Genomic DNA, 20,998 nt, shown 5'->3' with positions numbered 1-20,998 from the left:
ACACTGGGGGGCGGGTGGGCGTCGGGGGGGGGGGGTTCAAAAATCAAGAGACTGACCTAAAAACACAATACAATCTTTTTAAAAAAATCTCATGATTTTGGGAGCCAATCTCATGATTTTTGATCTCTTGACATTGGCAAAACTGCAGATTTTCCTCTTTCTGTGTTTCACCTCACAAGGGCCCACCTGTATGAGCAGCCACCTAAGCAAAGCACATGGCTTCTTCCTCATGGTCTAGTGATGAATATTTGGCGCTTTCACATCTGTGGCCTGATTTCTTTTCCCAGGCAGGGAAATCTCGTGCCTTGGGTCGTTTTCCAGGGCTCATTGGTGAAGGTTTGTTGCATCATGTGGCAGATGTTTTTAATGTAGTATATTCTAGTTTCTTGTTCTCCCATCACATATAGGAAAAACCTTCTTCACCCCTCACTGTTTTATCCCCCATTACAACGATGGCATCCAGCTCTCTTCAGCTCCTGGCCAAACCGTAAATGCACTGAACATGTTTCTTTTCTGAAGTACCAAATATGTCCAGACTAGACTGATGCACCAAAAGGAACTGGGCTGGACACTGTATGGCAGGATGATGTGTGTGAAGAGTTGGATGTAAACTGACTCTGCTCTCCCTTCCCCCACTGAATGCTACATTATCTTGTTCTCATTTAGGCCTACAACCTCTGAGGTACCAAAAAACTATCCGGGACGTCTGGGTTGGTTCTGAGCCCATAACAGCTGGCAGTGTGTACTGAACACCATTACAGATTTCCCAGTATAGCTACCTCAAAAAAATGACAATCTTGGGAAAACCTGATCAGAGGCATTTGGGTCCGAATACTGCATCTTCCCAATTTATTCCTACAAGTCACCCCCCAGCATGTTTATCAGAGCTCTGGGCAATTCTTAAAAATTATGAATTCCATATGTGTGTCAGGACCGTTAGGCCTGGTCTACACTATGAGTTTATGTGGGATTTAGCAGCGTTACATCGAATTAACCTGCACCCGTCCACACAACAAAGCCATTTTTTTTTGACGTAAAGGGCTCTTAAAACTGATTTCTGTACTCCTCCCCAATGAGGGGATTAGCGCTGAAATCGACATCGCTGTTTCGAATTGAGTTAGTGTGGATGCAATTTGAAGATATTGGCCTCCGGGAGCTATCCCACAGTGCACCATTGTGACCGCTCTGGACAGCACTCTGAACTCAGATGTACTGGCCAGGTGTACAGGAAAAGCCCTGGGAACTTTTGAATCTCATTTCCTGTTTGGCCAGGCGAGCTCATCAGCACAGGTAACCATGCCGTCCCAGAATCGAAAAAGAGCTCCAGCATGGACCGAATGGAAGGTACTGGATCTGATCGTTGTATGGGGAAAGGAATCAGTGTTATCAGAACTACGTTCCAAAAGACGAATTGCCATTTCAAAACATTTCAAAAAATCTCTGAGGCCATGAGGGACAGAGGCTACAGCAGGGATGCAACACAGTGCCGCGTGAAACTTAAGGAGCTCAGACAAGCATACCAGAAAACCAAAGAATCAAACGGGTGCTCCGAGACAAAGCCCCAGACATGCCACTTCTACACTGAGCTGCATGCAATTCTAGAGGGGGCCGCCACCACTACCCCACCACTGTCCGTGGACTCTGATGATGGGGTACTCTCCGCCATGCCTGAGGATTTTGCGGAAGGGGAAGATGATGAGGAGGAGGACGAGCTTGAGGAGAGCACACAGCACACTGTTCTCCCCAACAGCCAGGATCTTTTTATCACCCTGACTGAAATACCCTCCCAACCCAACCAAGCTAGAGAAGGGACCTCTGGTGAGTGTACCTTTTTAAATATAATACATGTTATAAAAGCAAGCGTTTTTTAATGATTAAGTATCCCTGAGGACTTGGGATGCATTCGTGGCCAGTACAGCTACTGGAAAAGTCTGTTACCTTGTCTGGGGATGGAGCGGAAATCCTCCAGGGACATTCCATGAAGCTCTCCTGGAGGTAGTCTAAAAGCCTTTGCAGAAGGTTTCTGGGGAGAGCAGCCTTATTCCATCCTCCATGGTAGGACACTTTACCATGCCATGCTAGTAGCATGTAATCTGGTATCATTGCATGACAGACCCTGGCAGCGTATGGTCCCGGTGTTTGCTGGCATTCAAGCAACATCCGTTCTTTATCTCTCTGTGTTATCCTCAGGAGAGTGATATCGTTCATGTTAACCTGGTTGAAATAGGGGAATTTAATGAAGAGGACATTCAGAGGTGGCTGTTCCTACTGGTCTGTTTGCCTGTGGCTGAAAAGAAATCCTCCCTGCAGTTAGCCATGCAGTGGGATGGGGGAGGGAGGCATTGGCACTGAGCTGTTCGCATTTGGCTAGCAGGGATCTTCCCTGATACCTGCCATGCGATGGGAGGAGGAGTAAAGCGATCATCCCAGAGAATTGGGGGGGGGGCGGAGTTAGTTTGGTTTCTGGTACTGCACGTTAACAAGAATACCACAGCACTAAATGGCCAACTCAATGTGCTTTGCTTGGTATGGGAGAGAAGGGCACTGCTGTTATGAAGGTTGCAGAAGCCAAAAGACTATGGCTTACCATGGCCACCTGCAAGCCAAATTCTGTTGCCTGGCACTGCGTGTGTAATCTCTAACACCAAAGCCACAGGCACTCAGTATAAGATGCAAAATGCGACCTTGTACCAAAATCACATGTGCTATGTAATGTGAATAGTGTTGTTCACTGTGAAAGAGTATAGCCATTGTTCTGTAAAATGTATCTTTTAAAATACTTCACTCCCTTTTTTTCCTCCAATAGCTGCAAATGTTTCAAGCCTCCCTCCTCCATCTCATAGGCTATCTCAGATAAGGTGGCGAAAAAAACGCACGCACAATGAAATGTTCTCTGAGCTCATGCAGTCGTCCATCACTGACAGAGCTGTGTGGAGGGACACAATAGCAGAGTACAGGAAAGTGGTCGATGAACGCGAGGAGAGGTGGCTGCAGGAAGATCAGAGGAGGCATGAAGCAACGCTGGGGCTACTGTTGGATCAAACGGACATGCTCCGGCAACTGGTGGAGGTTCATGAATGGCAGCAGAATCACAGACTGCTGCTGCAGCCCCTGTTTAACGACCCTCCCTCCTCCCCACGTTCCATAGCCTCCTCACCCAGACGCCCAAGAATGCGGGTGGGGAGGCTCCGGGCACCCAACCACTCCACCCCAGGGGGCAGCCTAAGCAACAGAAGGCTGTCATTCAAGAAGTTTTAAAGTGGCCTTTTCCTTCCCTCCTACCCTCCTCCCACACACACACCCCCGGGCTACCTTGTGAGTTATCTTCCTATTTTTATAATCAATTAGTAAAGTTATATATTCTTTTTTAAACGATAATGACTTTATTTCCTTTGCAAGCAAACTGTGATTGAAGGGGGGAGGGCGGGTGGCTAACCGGGAATTTTGAGGCAACCAAGGGGGTGGGTTTTCATCAAGGAGAAATAAACAGAAGTGTCACACAGTACCCTGGCCAGTCATGAAACTGGTTTTCAAAGCTTCTCTGATGTGCAGCACTTCCTACTGTGTTCTTCTAACGGCCCTTGTGTCTGGCTGCGCGTATTCAGTGGCCAGATGATTTGCATCAACCTCCCACCCCACCATAAACATCTCCCCCTTACTCTCACAGAGATTGTAGAGCACACAGCAAGCAGCAATAACAATGGGAATATTGCAAAAAGAAAAGGAGTACTTGTGGCACCTTAGAGACTAACAAATTTATTAGAGCATAAGCTTTCGTGAGTTACAGCTCACTTCATCGGATGGGAATATTGGTTTCGCTGAGGTCTGACCGAGTCAGTAAACTGCACCAGCGACTCTTTAAACTTCGAAATGCACACTCTACCACCATTCTGCACTTGCTCAGCCTATAGTTGAACAGCTCCTTACTACTGTCCAGGGTGTCTGTGTATGGCTTTATGAGGCAGGGCATTAAGGGGTAGGCTGGGTCCCCAAGGATAACTATAGGCCTTTCAACATCCCCAACAGTTATTTTCTGGTCTGGGAAGTAAATCCCTTCCTGCAGCTGTTTAAACAGACCAGAGTTCCTGAAGACGCGAGCGTCATGAACCTTTCCCGGCCATTCCACGTTGATGTTGGTGAAACGTCCCTTGTGATCCACCAGTGCTTGCAGCACCATTGAAAAGTACCCCTTTCGGTTTATGTACTGGCTGCCCTGGTGGTCCTGTCCCAAGACAGGGATATGCGTTCCGTCTATGCTCCACCACAGTTAGGGAATCCCATTGCAGCAAAGCCATCCACTGTGACCTGCACTTTTCCCAGAGTCACTACCTTTGATAGCAGCAGCTCAATGATTGCGTTGGCTACTTGCATCACAGCAACCCCCACAGTAGATTTGCCCACTCCAAATTGATTCCCGACTGACCGATAGCTGTCTGGTGTTGCAAGATTCCAGAGGGCTATCGCCATTTGCTTGTGAACTGTGAGGGCTGCTCTCATCTTGGTATTCTTGCACTTCAGGGTAGGGGAAAGCAAGTCACAAAGTTCCATAAAAGTGCCCTTACACATGCGAAAGTTTCGGAGCCACTGGGAATTGTCCCAAACCAGCAACACTATGTGGTCCCACCATTCTGTGCTTGTTTCCCAGGCCCAAAATCAGCATCCCACATCATGAGCCTGCCCCAGTAACACCATGATCTCCAAATTGCTGGGGACCACGGTTTTAGAGAAATCTGTGTTCATGTCCTCATCACTGCGCTGCCATCGCCTCCTCACCTGGTTTCTCAGGTGCTGGTTCTGCATAAACTGCACAATAATGTGAGAGGTGTTTACAATGGTCATAAAACTGCTGTGGTGAGCTGAATGGGCTCCATGCTTGCTGTGCTATGGCGTCTGCTCGGGCAATCCAGGGAAAAGGGTGCAAAACGATTGTCTGCAGTTGCTCTGATGGAGGGAGGGGCAACTGACAACATGGCTTACAGGGTTGGCTTACAGGGAATTAAAATCAACATAGGGGGTGTCTTTGCATCAAGGAGAAACAGAATGGCCCCCTCAAGGATAGAACTCAGAACCCTGGGTTTAGCAGGCCATTGATTTCATGGAGGGAGGGAGGAGAAAATGAATACAAAACAAATCGGGTCTATTTCTTGTTTTGATCCACTTCATCTATCTTTATACATCTTGCTGGCAGCAGACTGTGCAGTACGACTGCTGACCATCGTCATCTCCTGGGTGCTCGGCAGAGGATGGTGTAGTATGACTGCTGGCCATCGTCATGTCCTGGCTGCTCATTAAAAGGCAGTAGGACTGCCGGCAGGACTGAATTGCCATGTGACGAAATTTCAAAGGGTAATGACCTGGCTGAGTCACTCCCATGTTTGCCTGGCCTCACCGAGGTCAGTTAAAAGAGCACCCTGAAGTACGCTGACCATGGCTACCAGTCATACTTTGCTGTCTGCTGCCAAAAGGCAAAGAGCGGCTGCTGTGTAGCAATGCAGTACCATACCCAGGAAACATATGGTGACGGTGAGCTGAGCAGGCTCCATGCTTGCCATGGTATGGTGTCTGCTCAGGTAACCCAGGAGAAAAGGCGCAAAATGATTGTCTGCCGTTGCTTTCACCGAGGGAGGAAGGGAAGGGGGGCCTGACAATATGTACCCAGTACCACCCGCGACAATGTTTTTGTCCCATCAGGCATTGGGATTTCTACTCAGAATTCAAATGGGTGGCGGAGACTGTGGGAACTGTGGGATAGCTACCCACAGTGCAACGCTCCGGAAGTCGACAGTTGCCTCGGTACTGTAGACGCACTCCGCAGACTAAATGTACTTAGAGCATTTGTACACAGTTGACTGTATAAAAACGCTTTCTACAAAACCGAATTCAATAAATTCGACCTAATTTTGTAGTGTAGACATGGCCTTAGAAACAAAAAAAATTATGTTCGCTGCCCGAAGAGCATTTGAACAAGATACACAGATGACAAGGTGCAGGGCAGCAAATCAGGGGTGGGCAGGTTTGGGGGTTATGGATGAGGAGAAGAGATTGCTTGGAGAGATTTGAAAGAGGAAAGGAAGGGTAAGTAGTGGATGAGGATAGGGATACTGTTACAGGAGTAGGGGACAGCAAGACAGAAGACATGAAACAGAAAGCAGGAGGAGACACAGGGATAAGTAAAGCAAAAGGGTAGGGAGTTTCCTAGTCTCTTACACATGCTCCCTCAGTTTGACCTAGGCTGTGGGCATTCTGGATTTACTAATTTCACTCCCTTGGAGATACCATGGCAGGAAAGCAAGGAGTAGAGGCACAGCAGAGGAATTTCTTTACTCTTCAAGCATTTGAGTTATATATCTTTAAAAATAACAGATGTCCTGAGAGGGTCCCACCTCCCACCCCTACCTTTACACTGAGATCACTCCTTCTTGTGAGTGCATGGTTCTTCAGCATTTCAGGCTGCACTCTCACCTACAAGCCCTTCTTATGTGTGGCTACAGTTAGCCTCCTGCTGGCTCCACTCTTAAACAGGGCCCCCTTTAGGGTTGCCAACTTTCTGAATGCACAAAACCGAACACCATTGCCCCATTCCTCCTCTGAGGTGCCCCCCCCCACTCACGCCGTCTCCCCCTCTCTCTGTCATGCTTTCTCCCCACCCTCACTCACTCGCTTATTTTCACTGGGCTTGCTCAGGGGGCTGGGGTGTCAGAGTGGGTGAGGGCTTTGGCTGGGGGTGCGGGCTCCGGATTGGGACCAGAAATGAGGAGTTCAAAGTGCGGGAAGGGGCTCCAGGCTGAGGCAGTGGGTGGGGATGTGAGAGGTCTCTGGCTGGGGGTACGGGCTCTGATGTGGGGCTGGGGATGAGGGATTTAGGAGGGGGCTCCAGGATGGGGCTGAGGGGTTCAGAGTGCAGGAGGGGGCTCTGAGCTGGGGTAGAGGTTGGAGGGAAGGGGGGTGTGAGGGCTCTGGCTGGGGTCACATGTGGAGGGGCCTGCCAACCAGACAGTCAACCAGCCTGGTTAGTGGTGCTGACCGAAGATATGAGGGGCCTGCCAACCAGACAGTCAACAGCCTGGTTAGTGGTGCTGACTGAAGATGTGAGGATCCCTTTTTGACCATGTGTTCCGGTTGAAAATTGGACACCTGGTCACCCTAGCCCCCTTGCCTCCATGCTACTTGACCAAACTTCCAGAGCCAACTGGTCATGCTTGCCCCATCCCTTTGTGGTGTGTTTTGGTGCACACTCACCACCAGAACATACCCTTGTCTGAAGATGCACTGCTGCATCCTTTTTGACTCTGACCTTCTTGGATCCATAACTATCTGCAACTTCCATGGCCTATCCCTCCGGCCAGGTCATAATAAGAAAACCCAAAGTCCAGTCGCCTCTGATCTCAGCTCTTGATCTCTATCTGGAACTCCTAGGTCTTGGCCTCTTTCACTCTTGACACCTGTACTTCCCCTTTTGGTCTGAGGAAAAGGTAGGGGAACCCAGGACTATCCTCTCCTCTCCTCTGGGTTCTGGCCCAGGGACCCTGCTCAAGTGGCAAGACTGTTCTCTAATCCCTCCGTGACTTCCCTAAGATGCTCCCTTTGCCCTGCTTGTCAGCATCTTCACCAGGTTTGTAAACTCTGCTGTCTCCACCTTGGATTTGTGGTTCCTCATGGCTTCTTCTGAGCCAGCTATGGTGTTGCTTCCTCAAAGCCACTTCTAGCCCTTCTCAAACAGTCTCTCTGTCTCTCACCTTAAGGCAGTCAGTCTCTCCCTCCAGGGCTGGGCGAGCAGGGCAGTTGTCCTGGATGCCAATGCCCACGAGGCGCTGTACCACCATGCCAGACACATTTTTTTCTCTTCCAGTTGGCCAGGAACAGAGAGGGCAAAAACTTTTCCCACCCTGACCAGCAAGGGGCTAGGGCCCCTCCAGTCTCCCTCCTTCAGACAGGAGTCCCCCCACCTTGCTGGACTGAGGTCCACTTACTCAGCAAATGGATCTAATAAATATTAAGGCAAAACACTCAGAGCAGTGATCAATTATTCACAAGTGGGAAACTTACCAGGACGATCTCATCACAGTTGCCTCCAGCACAGACAGTACGGCTTCAATCTCCCTTTGTTACACAAACTTATTTATAACTTTGTTATTTTTTATACATATGTATCAGCCTCTCATTTCCATATTAATTCACCTACCCCATCAGTACAAGCTTAATGTTAATTTAAACCGGTCTTCTCTAGCTTTCTGGTTACTTTATCTTTTCTTGTTCTCACAAACATGATGTTCTCTACAGTTTTCGTACATGTGTGCAACACTAAATATGAATACTCTACAATTTGTTACAGATACACAGTTTTACACTGTTAAATGTTATCAGAACAGACTCTTAAATCCACAGCAGGCTTCTGTCAGGCCTAACTATGCTTCCCCACCTTGAAGCCATAGAATCCTCTCTAAGGCTTCATCAGAGCCTGTATTTCATATACATCCCTTCTCTTTCCCAGTTGCCTAACCAAGCTCCTAACCTTCCAAATCAATGCAATTAACACCACTACTAGTATGGCTTGCACAATTACAAAGTCGATTGATATCATGCATATCCATGGATGTTCCCCAATATTATACACTATCTCCCATCATTGGCCATTTCCCAGTGTATCTATGTTGCTTTAAATATTTCGACTCTCCTGTCTTAAGGTCAACAAATGTTCTGGTCGTCTACTCATTCAGGTCTGCACATTTAAATGCAATGGTTGTCTGACTCAGGTTAACTGTACCACAGAGTCTAGGGCAGCACCAATCAGACTGGCATCAGCTGATACATTATGGAACTCATGCTGGGGAATTAGAAAAATTACCTTGTCCCCTATTCGGATAACCTTTCTTGGAACTAAGCAGAACGTTGTCCCGTCATAACAAAGTTTGTCCCATATTAGAAGTGTCCAACCCAAGAGGTTACACAATATTTGCCTTGTCCAGCCTTTGCAACCTTGGCTTGACCTTGTCCCCATTGCCTCAGCCATACTGTGCAATTTTGAGTTTCTTCATCCAAGATGAACCAACATGCTGGCAATGCACTTTGCAGTACATCACAATGACATAACCGGGTACCATGCCTCTTAGAACAACATGAGGTATCTAAGGCTTTCCAGACTCCCCAACCCTTCCTTATCAGTATGTGAGGATGAGTGACATACTCCTTTAAGATGGAATTTGCCATGGTAGGTTCCAATGTACCTATGGACTGGACACTCACTACACACTCATTGCCTCACTTAGTCCTGTGACCACTGGTACTGCTAGTACCATAGAAAGCACCTTTTCTCAGCATAATAGACCCGTGAGTAGCACCTAACCCTGCACCAATCCATTCCTTTTATTTTTGTCCATTGTTCTAGCATCTTATTTGTTATGAACCCAGGCACTTTCCCACCTTGAATTTCCTTTAGTCCTACTTGTAGCTCCTCTCTTAGGAAGCTGCCATACCATGAACAGGTAATTGTCTTTGATACAGGCTGGTTCATGATTTCATTGATTGTTGCTTCCACGTCCCTAAACAGCTGTCCTATTACCCTAGCATCCTGAACATCCTTTAAATTCTCCTGTAAGTCCTCATTCTGTTGTTTGTTTAACTTTGTTAACAGGTTTCTGAACTCTTCTTTTCTGATTTTCCTCCCACAGCACTGTGATATCCATATGATTCCATGCTGAAGTTCCCAGTGCCCCAACTCCTAATACTGTTCATATATCTCTTCTCACTCTTTCCCTTCTCAGGCCACCAAATTTCGTCCAATTCCACCTCGTACATTGACTATCCAAAATTCTGCACCATTTTTGCTATCATTTGCATATAGAAGTGTACATATTTTGCAGGACAAAGCTGCTATGGTAATGTCAAATTGGTTAAATTCAATACCACAGGTATCATTTGGTACTGTACATTATACATAATCTGATGTTCTCAATTTATCACTAGTCCATTATCAAGTCCCTCTTTGGTTTCTGAGCATGGTTCATCATCTTGCTTTAATTCTGGAGTAGGAGGTATTGTTACTCCAAGATGTTCAGGAGTGGTGATGGTAATCTGACAATTCTTAATCACATTTGGAGAGAAGGTCGAAGTCTCAGGTTTCAGAGTAGCAGCCGTGTTAGTCTGTATTCACAAAAAGAAAAGGAGTACTTGTGGCACCTTAGAGACTAACAAATTTATTTGAGCATAAGCTTTCGTGAGCTACAGCTCACTTCAACGGATGCATCTGATGTTACTCTCTAAGGTGTCAAAGTCTCAGTCACTTTCCTGGAATGGTAGGTGGACTCAAGGGCAGTAATTTGATGATCTGCTAAAGTCACTGTAATATTTCTCTCATTTCTGAACTGGCATGCTATAAATGGTTAGGTTAGCCATTCCCATCCCATTTAAACACACCAACACCTCTAGGTCTCCAGTCCCAGTCCCTGCACCTGAGAGTTGCTTGTATTCCCCCACCTTGACTGCAGTGCAGACTGTACTAGGACATTAGGTTTTCTTGCATGATTACCCGAGAACCATACGGATAGGGTGGCATTCTCCCCCTTGTACACTGTCACTGTCGTGTTCCTTTGTTGTATCCCGAATTCCATGGATCCTGATCAGCACATGAAAAAGAAAACAAATATTCTCACTTCCCTCTTTTTACATTAGCAGATTCACTTCTGTGCTTCCTTCTGTATGGGTTCAGCTGCATAGCATGCACCCTTGAATCATCACTCCTTTTTCATGAACCAGGTATATTGATGGACTAGCCTTGCCCATTATATAGCAGTGATCCTCTCAACTGGCTTTTGTAAATGGCTTTTCAGCTGAAACATCCTGCACAAGTACCTGGTCTCTCATTTCATACTCCTTGCCAGAAGCTTGGCTATCAAAATATCTTTTCATTTTTCTTTAGACTTCCCATAAATTAAGCAGCTCGCATTTTAGCTTTATATTTCAGATTTGAATATGTTTTTCACAGGTGAGAACATTTTTTTTGCCTGGGCTCTGTTAACTGCTGCATTTTAGCAACGTTTTGTTTTACTTCTGCTTTGCTTTCTTTATTCTTTTCTGAGTCTCAGCAGACTTAGATATCAGTATCTCTGCTGTTATATCTAAATTGTTCTTCTGACAGGCAGCATTAGCTGCTGTGTTAGTCATTTTTTCTTATTGAACTTACTAGGTATTTCCCCCTTTGTATTAAAAAAAAAAAAGTCACCAGCATTCTTTTTAACATTCACACTTTTTAACACTTGCACTACCCCCAGTTCTTGAGTCCCTTCCGAGCTTTGCAATGTTCTTAGCATCTGTGCAAAACTCCTTTTAACGTCACATTCCTTTTCTTTAAACACCAGTTTCAGGTTTTCGATGTGAGATAGGACATTTCCTGAGTGCTCACTAGCTACTAAATTCTGGGATTGTAAACTGTCTGCCTTTTAGCTCAGCACAACATAGTTTTCAGCCAATGTATTCTGCAGCTTTAAGCAGATCTCTTTGCCTTTTATACTCATTTTTCAACTTAGCACATTTTGTAGCTGTCCCTAGAATCATGGGCCACAAAAATATGTGTAACGGAAAAGCTGCCTACTGTGACATCCAAGGATTTAGTAAGCCATCAAGTGGCTCCTTGCCCTGTCACTCCAGTCATGGTAATACACTGGTGTGTAAAAAGAAAAGGAGTACTTGTGGCACCTTAGAGACTAACAACTTTATTTAAGCATAAGCTTTCGTGAGCTACAGCTCACTTCATCGAATGCATCCGATGAAGTGAGCTGTAGCTCACAAAAGCTTATGCTCTAATAAATTTGTTAGTCTCTAAGGTGCCACAAGTACTCCTTTTCTTTTTGCGAATACAGAGTAACACGGCTGCTACTCTGAAACACTGGTGTGTGACATCTTCCACCTGAATTCTAGGTGTTAAAGAACTAGACACCCTATTATCAAACAAAACTTGCTTACAAATGCCTCCAATAACTGAGGACACATTAGGGCATCCCCACTCATCCAAAGTAATGTGGGTAAGAATCCTGGTGAGTAGAAGGAGGCTCGGTATCCATAGTGGGGGATGGAGGAAGCAGTTCTAGCCAGCAAACCACTCCCGGTTCCTGAGGTCATCTCCTGAAGACTCTGCACCTCCTCCTCCAGTTCCTCATTACACCTCTGTACCTCACAAAAGAGAATCCATGGATTATTAGTGACTGGAGAATAAGCAAAAATAAGTCATTTTGTAGGGGGCTCCTTAGGTTTCTGTTTCACAGCATCGACCGTGGTGATTACTCTGTCAGACCCAAATCAAATTCAGATAATCTCTGAACACAGGAATTATCACTGTCCCTGACCTCTGTGGAATATGCAGTGAAACTCCAGAGCCAACTCCCTCCTGAAAAATTCTCTCCCAATTCCCTCTAGTTGGATCACAAAATTCAACCTGCTCCCTAGTTTTCATAAGCCACTTTAACACCCTTTAGGTCACCTTTTACATGTTATTTTTAACTCAGCCCCCGAGGATTGAAGGAGTATGAAATATTCCCATTATGGAAAATTAAGAGCCAGCATTGACATTTTATATTTTTTAAATAGAAAGGTATTTTATATATATCCAGTCTTTTGTCAATTAATTCTTCTCTTGGTTGAAATTTCTGATGAGAATCGAAGCCCTAAGGGGAACAGACAAACCTGACATCCTAGACGGTTGAGGTTTAGATTCAATTAATACTGCTAATCATAGACACTCATGGATTCTAGCCAAATCAAACACTGAGACAGTATAAAGCCCAGCTACAGTGATATGCATCTTGAGAACTTGTGCTTGGCATTCCACTTTCACAATTAGATGAAAATATTTGGGAGGAGTAAGCATCTCTGAAAAATCTTTTTTCCTTAGAGATGAAAATCTGTGAGAGAAGTGAAATATATATTAATTCATGAAACATAATAAAGCACTAGTACAAACACAACCCTCACAAGACCCTTCCCTGTCTCTCCTGCACCCCAAAAGGAAATGTAAAACATTTGAGGCTCATGCAGGAATAAGAAAGTCTCCCTGGTGCACTCTCTTTCTCACACACACCTGCCTCCTTCCCGTAATACTTTGATTTTGACTTTCTCTTTCTTTTTTATTCTGTTGTTCTTTCTTTTTTTGAACACTGTTTTCCATTTGCAATAACCAAGCCTCAAGGCATTAGGAAACTGGATGACGCGAGAGTTTTGAACAATGGGCTACTTGTTTATTCAAACATAGAAAACCAAATGAAAAACATTCCAGATTTTTCCAGTGGGTGTGTAAGTATACTTGAGGCTACATGGATTAGTGGCAGTTATCTTTGAATTCTAAAAAGAATATAAAGAAAAACACAAAGGTGCCCAAGTCTGCAGATTCTGCGGGTCTGAACATCCCTACAACGTCAACAGTTGTCACACACACATACACATCTGCAAGCACAGTTAGGCCCAAGAAATTGAGTTTTATTAAGTTTGGATTAAACAGCCATAGTTCTGGCATTTGGATCTGAATTCTGATTCTTGGTCCCATCTCTGAAACCAATGGATGTGTTTAAATCACAGTCACATTATTCTTTGGTTTTCTCTGTCCTATTTGTAAAGGGGCAAATGATTAATAACATTGTGTAAAATCACTTTATTTTTTTCTTGTCCTTTACATTTGTATAATAACAATACTCAAACCGTCTGCTTTCTTCTAAATGTCAGTATGTGTGATACCATTGGTCAGCTTGTTCACTGTGAAACCTACGTCTAAATTTTGTCCATACAAATTGAGTTATCCATTGCTATTTGCAAATATCACAGAATGAATGAGAAAAATAAAGGGAAAGAGCTCAGTGGTACATCTGTGGTTTGTGTCAATATTTAACTCACAATACACCATCTGTTAAGCTGGTAGCTTGTTTTGGTAGCATGTGCTGGGCAGCTGGTTTTGTGTTGAATCCACAGAGCAGTAAAGAAAGAATCAGTATTGAATGAAGGTTACTACTGTTATTGCACTTAATTTTTATCTCTTTATATAATTAATGAAGAAAGCTTCTGTAAAATACCTGCATGAACCGTGGTATTTTTGAGAGGGGTAGCCATGTTAGTCTGTATCAGCAAAAACAACGCGGAGTCCTTGTGGCACCTTAGAGACTAACACATTTATCTGGGCATAAGCTTTCGTGGGCTAGAACCCACTTCATCAGAAGCATGGAGTGAAAAATACAGTGGGCAGGTATAAATATACAGCACATGAAAAGATGGGAGTTGCCTTAAAAAGTGGGTGGTCAGTGCTAACCAGTCTAATTCAATCATGGTGGATGTGGCCCAGTCCCAACAGTTGACAAGAAGGTGTGAGTATCAGCAGAGGGAAAATTACTTTTTGTAGTGACCCAGCCACTCCCAGTCTTTATTCAGGCCACATCCACCCTGATTGAATTGGCCTCATTAGCACTACAAAAAGCAATTTTCACATTTGTTGATATTCACCCCTTCTCCATTGCAGGGACATTTTCACTAGATTCTGTTGTTGTTACAAAATGCACCATTAAAATCATTTGTTCCGTATGGCTGATGTCAGGTGTGCAGTCCAGAATAACAGAGTAATATCTTGCTGACTTCAGATCTGCCACAATATTCCATTTGACTTTTGTTGCCAGTAACTGTATGATCTCATTTTGAATTGTTTTTCCAAGGTAGTGGTGTGTGTAAATTTCTTGGGTGGTGGCTCTTCTTAGATGCTCCTGGAGTACAGCATCAAACTCAGCCATCAGCTCCACAATTTTAAGGAAGTTTCCAATGTTTGGCACATAAGCTGATCTGAAGTGCCACGCAGTGCTAGATTTTGGGTAGCAAGCATTCTCACAATGGCAATAAGCCTTTTCAGAACATTTTGCCAGTAAAGAGACTCTGATGCAATCTTTTCTTGACGCCGATCATCTATGGTGGACTTTAACTTTAGTCTCTTCTCAAGCTCTTTCCACCTATGAAATGCTCTCTGGTGATTTGCTGCCTTCTCATAGCATGCCAGATTTCTAGCCAAATTTTTCCAGTCCTTTGTTCCTGTAGAACTCAATGTGGCTGGAACATTAGACTGGAAGAGTTTGCAACAAAAATAGTATGCAGCATTCTGGGTTTTTGAATACATAAGCCATGGCCTCTCCACTTTGTCACCATTGGGGATTTCACACCAATAACGTGTTGGATGGAAACTTCTATTTTCATTGTCTTTGGGGATCGTGAAGTTTTTCACTTGCTGTGGCCCATGCAGTACAAGGAAGTCCCTCAGGCTACTGCTCAAGAGAGTCCACAGTCCTGGATCACCTAGACTTAAGGAACTAAACTCAGCCGCAGCTGTTTCTTGTGCCTCCACCACACTCTTCTCTGATCTACACTTTTCTTCAGGAATGTGCATGGTTACATCCATTTGAGGTGGAGATATGTATGCTGCAGTAGCTGCCAGGTCACCTGCACTCTGACTAACTGGAAGATCAGGCATCTCTTCACCACTCACATCCTCACTGGGGCTGGAAGGCTCACTGTGACTATTTGTGTCTATGTATCTCAGGAGAGCTCCTTCCTGCTTAGATAGAAAAGCTTCCTTTGCTTTCTTTCTTTTTCTGAATGCTGCCCCAGAGGGGCGTTTTCTTCTTTCACTCATGGCTGCTGTTCTGTGCCAGCTATAGTGGCTCTCAACACTCAATTAAAGGGAACAAATAAACAGGCTGGTAGCAGGGCCTGAGTAAGGGAAGACATTAGCTTCTTAAGGGCCTAATGGCTCCTACTACTTCAATGGACCGCCTGTTCTCCTCAAGTGGATTCAGGGAAGCAGCAGGAAACAGGAAGCTCCCTGAGAAGCTGGTGTTAATCAGTCCAGGTTCCTGGGCATGCTAGAGAGGTACATAAGAGCCTCCTCCTCTCTCTCCCTGCAGCTCCTGCAGCTTTCTGTTATTCCCTCTCACCTTTTCTCCTGCCTCCTCTCTTATGTCTCTTGTGCCCTCCTTCCTCCAGCACAGCACTTCACCACCTCTGGGCATCTAGAGCAGAGAGAAGACATATGCACCAGCAGCAGACACAATTTTCTACACTCAGGGTCCTAGTGGTCCCCCCACAGTCTGGCACCTGAGGTGGCCACCTCAATTCGCCTCATGGTAAGGCCAGCCCTGTGTTTAAAGTACACACACCAGATCCTCAAAGGTATTTAGGCATCTAACTTCCACTGAAATAAATGGGAATTAGGTGCTTAAATACCTTTTAGGGTTTGGGCCTGAGTGTCAAGACTCCTGGATTTTATTGCTGGCTTTGCCATTGACTTGCTGTGTGATCTTGGGAAAGTCACCTAGTTTTCCTCCCTATAAATAAAATGATATTTATCTTCTTAATGGGATGTTGGACATTAATTAATTAATGTTCACAAAGTGGTCTGAGATCTTTTTGTGGAAGCTGCTATGAAAATACTAGAATTGTAACATATCTCTGGCTATCTATCTAAGTGTTTATAAGGTTGCCCATCCCCTTGGTATCTGAATACCATCCATGAGAAGGAAACACAAAAACACCTCTATCTTTTAGCCCTGCTGGCAGGCACAAACCTAGAGTTAGCATTGAGGGGCTTGCTTGCTTGCTTGTTTGTTTTTTCTTTTAAATAAAGACACTTGGGAATTCACTGTTGATATTGTGCTGCACACCATGGCCACTCACAACTTCATAACAGATCCCCCTGTTCTAACAGCTCAGACCCCTTTCACTTGAGGCACAAGAAAATCACTATTAGCACTACGATACATTTGAGCAGTTCTGACCTCCAGTTGACATCAACACAGAACACAATAGCCAGTTTATGACAGCAACAGTACACAATAGTCAGTTTTATTGTGCCTCGGCACCCTTGCTCACTCACCACATAGGCCCTTATTATGTCAAAGACCATACAACATGAAAGGTGAGGATGGTCCTTGAACTATAGATGCTACAACTCAAAGTTCCAGTAAACAAATAGCTATAATATTAAAATACATGGATGGACACCTAGTTACAAATCTGTCATAGACACAGAACACAAATGTTTTCCTCCCCAGCACCAGCTTGCTTGCAATAGAGAGGGTTGCTGTGTGGGAGACATCTTGATTTGTGATCTTGATCTTGATACAGGCTTCAATCTTTCTTCTCACATGAAGGGGATGTTACAATGTTTTACTTTGATTTTTATAATGGTGTTTTTACACTGTGTACTTATTTTACACTTTTTGAATTAGTGTTTACTATTTGGCGATTTTTTTTCCAAAACAGCCTTGAGCAACTCTGTGTGGAGCAGCCGAGGAAGGGGACGGCATTTTGTAAATGAAATTATTATAACATCCCCATCCTTTTCACAGTTAAGGGAAAAAATGTAATTATTTCACTAACGCATATACAACAAAATGTTGCCTTATTAAAAAAATATAAATGCAGAAAACAAAGTGGGTCTAGCTAGACCGAGGTACCATTGTGAATTTTTATGCATGTGTTACTTAGTTCACGCATCCTTTAGCCTGATTTTTCAGCCATTACCGTAAATCTGTGCAACTCCCACTGAAATCACTGCGAGTTGTGTGTGCACAAGGAATCCAGGCTCCAGGCTATACGTTTAAGGATCCAGTCACTGATGAGCCAAAGCAGTTTTAAGAAAATAATGATGTTATAAACAAATGATTCTGTCATACATGAACTCCTCTGTTTACACAATGCCTTATATATTTCTGACGTTGATGTTTGTTATTAGCCAACATCATCAGTGGGAAATGGGTGGACTATACCGTCCAGCCTTGCTTGTCAACAAAGATTAAACAAATTGTTTTTCAAATACCAAAGAAGCTTATTAATCATTTGAAGTGGATTTAACTTGGAAAACAAACAATGTTTTGTTCAGTTTCACTTCCATGGCACCTGTTTGATTTGTGACGTTCAATAATGGAGTTGGCAACAGGATGCTACCAAAACAAAAAAAATGTCCCTGTGGAGTGGAAAATCAGGTTTCTATTGAAAAGAGAGGAGAGAAAGATTCGCAGTGCTGACTTCTCGTTATTGTTCCCCAAGCCACAAGTAAAACTAGTCTTGTATCCAGGTGTCTCAAGAACATCTCCTTACTACAATATCCGCAACAGAAGCTAGTGATGGAGACTCCCTGTTCTGTGGAGTTTGCAGAGATTACAAATTCCACAGGACTAGATAGAGACACTGGAGCCAAGGCATTCTTGGGCCCTATGCAGTTTATAAACTCCGTAGGCTTGGTAGACTGTGTGGGCATCTAAATGGACAGACATTCCATACAAAATGGGAGAGACCTACAGGAAAGGACTATCATTAAGTAATTTATTTATTTATTCAAGCAGACAGGGTTGGTGACAACATTTACAAAAAGGCAGTTTAGTATTTGTGCATGAGATGAGATGGAGATATAAAGATGGGTGTTCTGCATAGCTAAGGCACCAGGACAGTCTTATCTCTATCCTATGGTGTCACCACGCAACAACCATACAATTGTGATTAATGCAAAATGGTTTTGGTAGTAGATTCCATTGATTTTTAAAAGGCAAATTCATGTTTTTTTTATTTTTATTTTCCTCTTTCCTACATATTCTTATGTTCTTGACATATTTGGATTTCTTTTAAGTTTAGCCTTAACTCTGAATTTCCTGGGTTAGCAATGCTTGTTTTGGGGATAATTACAATATTCCTGTAATATTTTCACCTTTAAATGATTGATAAGTGCTCACCTTTGTCTTAAGTTTAATATAGTTTTTATTCTGGGAATTATATATATGTGTGTGTGTGTGTGTGTGTGTGTGTGTGTGTGTTTGTGTGTCCAGCAGTTACATACATATTGTATAAGTACATTCTACTGTTAAGAAATCTTAACCAGGGAATAAATTCAGGCTGTCAATTTATTCTTTGTTATTTACCAGCACCATCAAATCCTAAAGAAAATCTGCCTAAAAATCAAAATAAGTATAGGAAGATTGAGACTCTAACACATGGTAAGATATGTTAGAATAGGCTATGTATGTTTGCTATATTGCTCATTCATTAGAAATCATCTCAACACATAGTTGGACATAAGAATCTCATTAAAATAATCAGTTTAGTACAGTAACCAAAGTACATTTAAATAGATAGCTGAAACAACAGGAGCGACTGCCCAAAACACAGGCCATATACAAGGCTAGAATAGAAGTTGAAATATGCGGTCTGAAGGATATTCTCTGGGTTCTAAATGCAAACACAAGAGGCTGGATATTATTTGACAGAGCTGTTTGTGTATGAGAGAAAGAATAGAAACAGCACAGAAGCACATAGAGAAAGCAGCAAGGAAGCCCCCATGACAACCAGAGAAGTACCTGTAGTGTGGTCCTCAGAGAAAGAGAGAGCACTTTTGGGCAGAATGCTGGCTGGAAAGACGCTTGGAACTGTGAGCAAAGAAACTCTTTTGCTGTTTGATTCCTACTGTGATCAGGGAAACAGAATTTTGTGTGCATTCTTTGTAAATAAACAAGATTGTATCAAAGAAATAATTTACTATCATAATTTTCTCCTTCTAAAGGAGACAACTTGCAAGACCCTAAGTATTGGCTAACTGCTTGGGTCAAAAGAGGTAATAACAATAATTATGAAATAGAATAAAGATGAACAACAGCATCAATCGCAGCTGATATGGGGCAGTATAAACTTATTCTATGAGTGCGGGTCTACTGCATGCTATGTTTTCCACAGCAGGGGTCCTGGCTGGGGCAGATGGGAGGGAGGTAGGGCGATGATATAAGGCACAAAGTTGGGTGTGTACAGAGGACCAGGAAAGCACAAAGATGGTCAGGGAAAGACAGAATCTTTTATCAACATTGAAAGCTGTAAGGGTAAATTATTCAAAAGCATCTAAATGACTCAGGAGCCTAAGTCTCATTGAAAGTCACTGGGACTTATATTCCTACATTATTTAGGGGCTTCTCTGAAAAAATTATCCTAAATGCTCAATGTGTCCTAGGTATAAAACATGACATGGTTAAAGTTTTCCATGTGGATAAAAGGTTCCCCTTCTCCCCTCCACTGTTCAGTATTTCTTTATCCCACTCAGATATAACTCACACCTGCTCCTCTGGCCTTGTTAAGGTCTGCAAGAGGGGATCCCGGCTTTGATGGGTCTTGCAGTGCTCTCTTCCTGGCAGGGCCGGCTCCAGGCACCAGCTTCCAAGTAGGCGCTTGGGGCGGCATTCAGAATGGGGTGGCAGTCCGTGTCCTGCCACGGCAATTTGGCGGCAGCTCCTCCGCTCTTCCTGCCGTGGCGACTCTTCCGGGCGTGGCAGCAATTCGGCAGCGACTGCTTGGGGCAGCAAAATTGGTAGAGCTGCCCCTGCTTCCTAGGGGTCATATAGTCCAACCCAATTTAAAGTTTTGGAGTGCATGGTGGGGTGAGGGGTGGAGAACACAGCCCAATTCACAAACAAAAAGCTTTGTTTAAAAAGTGTTCAGATTGAAAGTGTGTTTCAGTGAAGGCCAGTCCTTGTTATACCAATCTTTGCACACATCTTTGCAAATTTCAGGAGACAGTTAATGGTGGGTGGACAGTGTAAATCAGGTGGGATTACAGTAAATGATAAAATATCTGGAAAAAGGGAACGGACTGGATCCCTTAGTTATTTCTTTCTAGAATTTTTATATATAAGTTCTAATTCTTTGTAAATAAAGTTTAATATTGTTTTGGGGTGCTAGCTGGAATTAACTAAAACACTTTGTGAGTCAGAAGGCTAAATGTCCTCCATAGACCATCAGTGATCAGCAGTCAGCTTGAGAACCATTTCCCTCTGCCATAGTATGTCAAATTCCTCGTTCACTGTTGAGGCGCTACCTGTGATAGTGTAAGAAAAGAAGCAAAGAACTGCTGCTCTTCATTAGAGTTAATATTTGTGGATGGGTAAGAGAGAAAAATTACATGTATAGCATTAAATAATTGTTTCTCGTCTCAAGTTACTCATTGTACATC

This window comes from Dermochelys coriacea, chromosome 3, assembly GCF_009764565.3.
Source record: "Dermochelys coriacea isolate rDerCor1 chromosome 3, rDerCor1.pri.v4, whole genome shotgun sequence".
Lineage (NCBI taxonomy): Eukaryota > Metazoa > Chordata > Testudines > Dermochelyidae > Dermochelys > Dermochelys coriacea.
This window is presented reverse-complemented; position numbering follows the sequence as displayed.